The sequence below is a fragment of the Cibotium barometz genome, chromosome 12 (genome assembly GCF_041138505.1).
Source record: "Cibotium barometz isolate CiBa-2024 chromosome 12, ASM4113850v1, whole genome shotgun sequence".
Lineage (NCBI taxonomy): Eukaryota > Viridiplantae > Streptophyta > Polypodiopsida > Cyatheales > Cibotiaceae > Cibotium > Cibotium barometz.
The window spans coordinates 9,828,240-9,838,549 of record NC_141057.1 but is presented as its reverse complement, the minus strand read 5'-3'; the positions used below and the strand labels follow the sequence as shown (position 1 = coordinate 9,838,549).

At 38.4% G+C, this 10,310-nt stretch overlaps 1 pseudogene; it reads right to left on the bottom strand.

Moving 5' to 3' along the window:
- Positions 1-6,353: 6,353 nt before the first annotated feature.
- On the bottom strand, positions 6,354-7,424 carry LOC147633033 (uncharacterized; annotated as a pseudogene).
- Between the last annotated feature and the right edge of the window lie 2,886 nt (positions 7,425-10,310).

Below are 10,310 nucleotides of genomic sequence, written 5' to 3'. Positions count from 1 at the left end.
CAATGGTGAGAAGGTTGGGCACTGCTCGATTTTATGGCTACCTCCACAGACGTAGGGGCTGTAGGTACAGTATGCATGTATGATGGTTGGGGTCGGTAGGAAGGTCTGTAGTATTGCCCCATCTTTTTCAATACTATCTCAGCAATCTGATCTGGATTAACTAATGGACACTAGAGTCAGAGCCCTTCCCAGAGCTATGTTTATCGTCCGGATGACTATCTTGGTTTCCCATGCCAGTCATGTCAAAGTTGTCATCGTAATCCATGGCATCCATGCAACACTCATTGAAGATGACATGCTTCTTTGCGTACAAGTGAGCGTGAAGCGTCTTGTTTCGTAACCCTTCCAGGAAGATAGAAATTAATCTTCCTTGGCTTGGCTTCTCATCGTCAGGGCATCGATTGATGTACTGCTTTAGCCTATTTATGCAATCTCGCACAGATTCTTGATCTTTTTGCTTAAAAGCATAAATTTGAGCTACCGCATTGTGCTTAATTCCCATTTTTGAAAATGCAGCTATAAAACTCTTTTCCAGCCCATCGAAAGATCGCTTTGCCTCAAGCTCTAAAGTCTGAAACCATGATAAAGACTTACTCTCTAGCGTCAAGCCAAATCCTTCGATTTGCATATGTGTATCCGTGACTTGTTCCGCATGTATAGCTTGCTTAAAAGCTGCTATATGGTCATATGGGTCACCGGATCCGTCATACTTCTTGATAAGCTTTTGCAATGCAAATGGTCTCACTTTTCTAGAATATTCATCGTCATGTCTCCTATATGAGTCTCGGCCTCTAACTCTAAGCTCTTCAAATGTCAGTTCTCTTGGTCTATGGGGTTCTCTTGGAGGTACATATCCACTTGCTCGTGGTCTTTCTTCTCCCCTAGATTCTCTAATAGCCGCGGGTCTCCTCGTAGGATCAATCATTGGAAAGACTGGTCCTCTAGCAGTTGTTCGCATGGAAGGTGCTGGTCGAGCCACACTTGGGGTTCTAGCCCATGGTGGTGCTAGTGTTTCTCCTCGAAAGGCAGATTCATCTGGACGTGTCGTGTCTAAGGTAGACACCTCAGTGAAAAGGGGGCCTTCCTTTCCATGTCATTTCCCTAACCTCAGGCCATTCAAGGGTTCTAAAGTCATTCCCCCATCTATCATGAACACGCTTAGTGAAACCTTCTAGATGCTCTACAGTTATTGTATGCATGACTGGAAGCTCTAAGCTCGGGTGCTTAGTGGTTGCATGGTAGGTTTCTACCACATCCCTATACACCTCTTTAATTGGGTCGTCTTGATAGATTTTAACTACTGGAATTTCTTTTACTATGTCCCATGGGTTTTTCTTGGTCTCTTTTTCTTTTCCCATTCTTTCTCTATCCTCCCAATTCCTGTCAGAAAACAATTCTTCAAGTAAAGAAATGGGCGTACCAGGTCTGTGCGATGTTCCTGGCACATTTGGGTCCGATGGAAGCTCCTTCTTCTGCTTTACTTGTGCGCTAGGTTGAAGTACACCCAAAGCATCCACTTGTTCAGGATTTTTGGTGACCTCGTAGCGTACTCCATTTCTACCCATGTACATATCGTCTTGGTAGTTTACCCATGGTGTTGGTTCAAACGCAGAATGAATGTCTGCAATTTTAACAACAAACCGGCTCATTGGATCTTTGTAGATCTCACCGCCATGCGCGTTTGTATACAAGAAATGGAGTCTCATGTTGTCAATCAACTCCGCATCTGGGATTTCAAATGGATTAGCAGAAGCTGCCATACCAATGGGTGTGGATGGTCTATTCATGCCAAATGACTCATTTACGTTCATTGAAATATAACTCTCGGTTCTTGAGAGGCTCTCTGTTTGAGACTCCGAAGATGTCTCGAGAATGCTCTCCAAGTTGCCAACAACCGATTGAGTGCCGCTCCCTTGAGTGGTTACCCTAGATGGTGCACTAGTGTTACATCCCCCTAGTATTGTTCCCGAGCGTAGATGCATACGCTATTTTTAGCACGTTGTAGTGTCCAGTTTTTAAATTTTTATTTTTATTTTTTTTAATTTAATATATATATATATATATGTATATATATATATCTGTATATATATGTATATATATATCTGTATATATATATGTATATATATATCTGTATATATATATGTATATATATATCTGTATATATATATGTATATATATATATGTATATATATATGTATATATATATATATATATATATGTATATATATATATATATAAACCCTACCTAACCACTAAATGCAACTAACATGAATATGTGTGTAAATACATATTTTATTTTATAATTTTTTTAATAATTACACAAAAATATAAATTATGCTAAAATAACTAATTATACAGATTACACTAATTATGCAAAAAATTACAAAAATTTAAAAAAATATAGAATATGCAAAAAATATGGACTCCAAAGAAAACACATAATTTATAAAAAAAAAATTAATTATTTTTATTATTTATTTATTTATTTATTTTTTTAAATGCAAAAAAAAACGTGAAAATTGCCTAGTATGCAGAAAACTAGTATGCAGAAATTACAGATTTTGAAAAATTAAAGATTAATAAAAAAAATAAGAAAAATAAGATAAAAAATAAAAAATAAAAAATAAAACACTAACCTTATCGCCTGGCGCCTTATCGCTTCCGAATCATCCGGCACCTTCCCGCACTCTCTGCTCTGCCGCCAACCACCGCCAATGCCTTCAATGGCCAGCTGCTGCTGTCCAAGCGTGCAGATGATGGTGACGTTCCTGGGCGAGTTCCTAGGCGACTACGGCTGGGACACTGCAGGTCTTTCTGCCGGTGGGCAGTGCTGGGCGCGCTGGGCTGTGTCGCCCCGGGGTTGGTGTGGGATTCGACGAGGCCGTGTGGTTCAAGGCCGGTTCTCAGATTTTCTCCGACGGTGGCCTGGACTACCTAGGCAACCCCAGCCTTGTCTACGCTCAGAGTATCCTCGCCATTTAGGCCTGCCAGGTCGTCCTCATGGGCGTCGTGGAGGGCTACCGAGTTGCCGGTGGCCCCTTGGGGAGGTGACCGGTCCTATCTACCCTGGCGGCCCCTTGGGGAGGTGACCGATCCTATCTACCCTGGCGGAAGCTTCAACCCGTTGGGCTTGGCTGACGATCCCGAGGCCTTCGTCGAGCTGAAGGTAAAAGAGATCAAGGATGGCCGCCTCGCCACCAACTTCGCCCGCTCTACCTTGGCTAATAAACTCGTTGCCTGCTAGTGCTTCCCTGCAATAGCTTAGAGTAATGTTTAGATTGTAATGGCTGCCAAGGGTCCTCAACCAACTGTAGGTCTTTTCCCCGGCAGCGGCGCCCAATGGAAAGATGGTCGTCTCTCTACGTATGCAATATGGGCAAGTAGACTATGCTCCTAGCTCACCAATGGAATGATAAACACTCCTTTCATTGCTAGGGGACTCAACCCGGTTAGGTGCATGGAAGCTTATCCCTTTCGGGAGAGGATGCTATGAACACCACTACCTTGACATAGACTTTACACACATAAGCTCAATCTTGCCATAGCTCATTCACTCATCAACCCACTCATTCATGCATCCAATACAAGAAGAAAACTAAGCTAATGCACACACAAGCTCACTCATAAGCACACAAGCTCAAAGCGCACTTCATTCTCAAGCACCTACTTCCCAAGCATGCACACAAACCTTGAAGCTTAATGGAACTTGAAATAAACATGCATTCTCATTCACTACTCAAGCAATGCCTTGTCCATGGATAAGCTACAAGCTATGGAGAAGCTTAAGCTTGAATCCACTAGCACACAAAGCCTAATAGAGAACCCACAAGCATAAACAAAGAAGCATGCACACTAGAGAATAGAGATGAGAAGAGAGAAAAACATCATCTCATTGCATTGAATTAGAAGAGCATTGCTCATACAATAGTGTAGATGGGGAGAGAGAAGAGCTTGCACCTCTATGAACAAGAGGGAGAGCTAGTCTCAAGAGAGCTCAAGCATGAGTTCAGCCCAATGTGTCTGTGAGCTCTCAAATGAGCCACTATTTATACTAAAACTCCTAAAACTCCCAAAACTTCCCATGTGGGATTATTCTCAAGCCCACTCCCACACTCACCTACAACTTGGAACTCTCTATAAGAGCCCTAAATAAGAATGTCAAGTCTCTTGTTTTCCTGCTTCCATCTTTGTGTTGCATCCTTGCATTGATCACCACTCGTCACGCAACACCAAGCTAGAAGAGGCTATCGTAAGATTAACGCGATGGAAGATGCAGTACCAGCAGTAAGACAACAGAGATAGAGAATAAATCAGAATTCTGCCAAACGGGTGAAGGAGGAGCTAGGTAAGCTTCTAAAGGTTGGATTTATTTATCCAATTGATCACGCAACTTGGTTGTCTCTCCAAGCATGATAGTTCCCGAGATAAAAACTAAAAGCTTCAAGTCTATGTGGATTATAGGAAGCTGAATGCTACTACCAACCAACTACCAAATGATAGAGAAAGATTGAATGCCTCATAATCCAATTTTATCACTAGAGCCTTTTCAAAAGTGGGTATTGAACTTTGTCAACCCGATCAAACCAACTACCCGAATGACAAGTAATAGATATGTTTTGGTATCAATGGATTATTGTACTTGTACCAAATGGATAGAAGCCAACATGTTGAAGGATAATTCGGCTCAATCCATGGTTAAGTTCCATTATGAGATGATCATGACCAAGTTTGGATGGCCCATTGAATTAGTTAATGAGACCAAGATAAGCATTTCGTGAATAAGGTGATTAGGGAATTGGTGACTTGACATCTAATCATACACAAGAAATCCATGGTCTATTATCACAGGTGAATGGTCAGGTAGAGTCCAGCAAATAAGATTTTACAAAGGATTCTAAAGGAAGTGGTTAATGAAAATCGGACAAACTGGGATGAAAAGCTATACTCTTCAGAGTGCAACTACGCTGCAGGCGGCGCAGGTAGAGAAGGTTTGTATTGTTTTGGTTTTGAATGTTTGGTGTTACTTTTTGTTGTGTTCTTATCTTAATCCTGAGAATACATCTCTTATCTTATCTATATATATATAGTGTGTGTGTGTGTGTGTGTGTGTTTATATATATATATATAGAGAGAGAGAGATTTTTTTAGCCTCTATAAAAGACTCAATGGGTATATGAGACCAACAAGTGTTACAAATGTTCCATATTTGAATTGATCATATTTATACATATACAATGTATATGTATATGTATATATGAAGAGTATATAAATAAATAAGTTTGTGTATATAAAGAATACATGTATATGAAAATAGAGAGAGAGAGAGAGAGTGTGTGTGTGTATGTGTGTGTGTAGAGGTGTGTGTGTGTGTGTGTGTGTGTGTGTGTTTATATATATATATATAGAGAGAGAGAGAGAGAGAGATTTTATTAGCCTCTATAAAAGACTCAATGGGTATATGACACCAATAAGTGTTACAAATGTTCCATATTTGAATTGATCATATTTATACATATATAATGTATATGTATAAATATGTATAGGTATATGTATATATGAAGAGTATATAAACAAATAAGTTTGTGTATATAAAGAATACATGTATACGAAGAGAGAGAGAGAGAGAGAGAGAGAGAGAGAGAGAGTGTGTAGGTGTGCGTGTGTGGGTGTATTTACATGTGTATTTGACTATCTCTCTCTCCCTATATATATATATATATATATATATATATATATACCTAAACAAATATGTATATGTATATATGAAGAGTATATAAACAAATAAGTTTGTGTATATAAAGAATACATGTATACGAAGAGAGAGAGAGAGAGAGAGAGAGAGAGAGAGAGTAGGTGTGCGTGTGTGGGTGTATTTACATGTGTGTATTTGACTATCTCTCTCTCCCTATATATATATATATATATATATATATATATATATATATACCTAAACAAACACACACACACACTTATTTGTTTATTAAGAGGGAGAGAGAGATAATCAAATAAACATATGTCAATTAGCACCAAAAAAATCAAAACATTGAGTCATGAAAAATGACAACAAAATCATTCAAACGACTACTCAAGTCCATTTTGCCAAAAAAAACATCTAGAAAGGACTATTTTTTAGAGATTGTTTGAAATAAATCACTTTTTATGTAGGTGGGATTTAAAATTTTAATAAATATTGCTATCTTTTCAAAAAAAATAGAATGCATTTGATCAATTAAATCAAGAGAACTCTCTAAAAAAGACTTGATTTGGACCAAACCAAAACCATCACATTCCATGAAAATTTGAGTACAAAAAACATTACAATAATTGTAGAAAACAAATACTTCTCTTTGTAACTAAGAGATATCTTTGACATTTTGCTTCAATATCTCTACAGTTGTCTTACACAAATGACAAGATTTTTTCAAATCAAACCCATACACAAGGATTTCTACATCCTCTAGATTGAGCGTGTCCACACGGTGACAACTTCCAGCTTTCTTTCCCTTTCTGCTTTGTTTCAGCATCTCAAGATCGTACTTGCCTTTCAATGGATCTTCTCCGATTGTCCGCCGATACCAATGCACTTCCACATCATTCAATACATCTTGCTCTTTGAAAACATTTGTGACTTTTGCAAGCCAAAATGGATTATCATTTTCATCTTTGGTAGCAAGAACCATGATCATTGTGCCCTCACTTAGCTCATTTACATTTCCTTCCCACATTTCTTTCTCTTGTTGTCGATGCTTTCTGCTCTTCTTGGGACCAACATACATTTCCTTTGTTTCTCTATGAACAAGAGATAAAAACTATACTGAAATTGGCATATCCTTACTAACACCAGCAGCATTGTCACTCCTTTCACTAAGGCCACTCTTGTGCCACAAAAATGCATGTTATAGCTAAAATGTGCCATGCCTAAACTCTTCAACCAGCTTCCCTGATTTGCAAAAAAACTCTCCCACCATACCAGAGAGCTCGCTGGAAAATACACATGTACAGCATGTATTGTCTCCTTGATCTTGTTCAAGCATTGCAGAAAATGAATAGAGCGATTTTCTTTCTCAGTTTTTTGTGTCTCGCTCGTTGTATAGAGCAGCATGTACTTTTCTCGTTTAATTTCATGACAAGAAACAAATAGTAAGAACTTCAAACCCTCTGCTCGTAACCAATCTTCAGAGTTTGAGTATTTTTTGGACCACATGAGAGTATGTTTCTCCCCTTGTTAATTCTAAATTGATGCTGAAAACTATGATCTTTGAGCTATGCAAATGATGGCATGTTAGTGGCATCACTAGTTGCAAAGCATCTAAAATTATATGTTTCTTCCATGATTTTGATGGAGAGCTTGGGAACATATGCATCCTCTAACAAGGTGCAAATACACTTTTCTTTGCCAATTTAATTGATAACCTACTAAACATCTCGTCAATCTGGTCATGTGTGTGTCCCACCAACAAAAATCCAAGCTTGACTTTCTTTTAAATATCTTTTTTCGTACCAATATCTTCAAGTATGCAAGGAGAATTTGGTTTTTGTTTTCTCTGCTAGTGTTATCCAGTTGTAAGTAGAGAACGGGTGGTAGTTTTTCTTACCATTCTCTAATGATGTTTTTAATGATAGTGATTGTCAAATTAGGATCGTTATGAATGTTAGGAAAATTAACAAAGATCCTTAATGACATGACACCATTAAAAACTGAGGCTCCTACAAGATGGAGTTGAGTAAAATTTTCCTCCTTGAGATTCTTAGGAGGACGCAAAAATGAGGCAACATGGTTTTCTTTTGACCCATGCCATCAATGACAAAGCCTAAATATTTCTCCTTCTCTAAACACTTTTTCCTATGCTTTGCTAATTTTTGGTGCTTTGTGCTCTGCTGCTCCCTATGGATCTTAAAGGCATGTAGAATGGGCACTATATAAGAGATTCAAGAGTGTCGATATTTTTTCAATATAAAATATTAATTCAAAATAACCAACACAGCCACTTTAAAAGATCTAGAACTTCAAACTTAACTTACATTTTTCTTATGTAGTCTTTGATGTGTCTTTCTTTGTTTTCAACTCCACACATATTTGGCAAACACTCATCCTGCTCTTCTTGGCAATTTTGAACATGAGAGAAATCTTGTCTCCATATTCTCAAGAAAGAGGAAAGTAAGAGACTGGGGTTTAGACTTCCTTTTTGTGACTCCACATATAAATTGTATACCTCTCTTTTAGTAAAATTTTTGGGGAGATGTGTGAAGTTTGAGTTAGGTAGTACTTCTCCATTGAAGGTGATAAAGTTTCCCAACCATTGCTTTAGGAAACAATATTGGAGGGTTTCATGTGTGCTCAATGTTAAAGAAAAACTTTCTTGGACCACATTTGTTAAGATTTTTTTAATTCTCAGATTGCTTATACCAAATACCTTTAAGAAACTTGCTTTGCAAACTAGAACATCTAAGACTGCATATTTAGTTGAAGGTGGAGTGTCGCACACAAGACCTTAAGAACACATTTTGTGGACCTTACCCTAAATTGAAACAATTCCTACACTCTAGTTGGATTTTTTGAAATCCTAAGCTCCTCAAACAATTTCTATCACAACAAAAATCTCTACATGTCTCTCAAATCACTAGCCTTGAAAGAAGTCGTTGCTTTCTCTCACCTCTTGCCATTCGAGGTCATCATTCTCATGATCTCTCTCATTGACTGCTACATTCCCATTAAGCTATTGTGGTTCTTGTTCAACAACACCAAAAGAAACTCTTCTTGAGCACCATCTAGAACAAGGAGTTTCTTCATTAGCATTCAAATTTATGTTTACAGAAGGTGTTAGAGAGATAGAAGAGCAAAAGGGTTGTGAATTGTTAAGACTACTTAGAAGCTCCATTTGCTAGAGTGTGACAATCAAAATGAACTAACTTGGACTTCTGAAAGGGTGCCTTAGTAGGGTTTTTTTTCAATGGAAAATAATTTTAATATTTAATTAAATTAATAATTCTAAATTTAGAAACCATGAGGCTTTAAAAAGGGAGGGAGAGGTTCATTTTTCACATGTGCAAGTTGTGTTTGGAGCTTTGGAGCACTCGACTATCTTCTCTACAAACGTGTCTTTTTTTATGCAAACTCTACTTGTACTACAACGACAATGATCGTAATCTAATGAATATTGAGCATGCCCATGAACTGGATCTGCCCTAGAGACGTGCGACTCTGTATTTTGTGTTGTGAATCGTGATTTCTCACACCACCCTGAGCTATCAACTCCTCCAAGTAGTCACCACCACCACAGTTGGGACAAAGCATTCTTGTTTTGTTTTGTGTTTACACCTTCTCTTATTCTCTCAGTAGTTTTGGCCACAAAAGCATGTTGGTTTTCTCTTGTATACATGGCTGGACAAGATGATCTACGCTTGTCTCAGTTGCCATCGCCTGTTCTCTCGGTCGTGCAAGAACCCGTCTCTTCATTTTGTGTGGTGTGTGTATCCCAAAACAGTCAACGGACTACGGGGGAGCGAAGAACTATCTCCTTTCACTAAGGGAGGGGACTGCAATAGAGAGAGGTGGATTACATGTGTGTTTTTTGTTTGGTGAGGGGATATGCTAGAGTTTGCCAGCGGGTTTGATGCTCTGAAGGTTTGTGCTTTGAAGGTTTGATGCCCAAGATCACACGTAGCTATGCATGATCACACACAGCTACATTGAATTTCGGCTGCCCATGTTGAAGCTTTTTGTTGAATCTTTAAAGCTTTTAAGTTGAATGATGTTCCCAGCTAGACAGGGCTTGATGGATGCAAAGAATGGTTTCATACACACTATCAACTACTCCACATACATTACCCCGACTCCCTTGCAATCGACCCGGATTTTTGTGCTACGAAACCCGGTTGCTTGCACTAACCTATGTGCACTATCAACCACCCCACTTTGTAGGATTCTAGAATCCTACTCTTCCTTCTACTATTTTTTTATTCTAGTTTTGCCAGTCACTTCTCTTATCCTCTCTGGTGGATTCTAGAATCCATGATTAACTTTTAGCAATAGTTGTTACTCTTTTTGCAAGTCATGGCTTCTCAATCTCAAGTTTTTTCTTATTTTTGGATTCTAGTTTTGATGATCACTTCTTTTATCCTCTTTGGTGAATTCTAGAATCCATGATTAACTTTTTGCCATGGTTGTTTCTTTTTTTGCAAGTCATGGCTTCTCAACCTCAAGTTTTTCATACAAGCAAGAAGTCTAAAACTTCAAGGCAAGCTTCTACGCAACCTCAACCCGATTCAAGCACAAGGAGGGAACAGTCAGGTGCATTGATGTCTTCTTA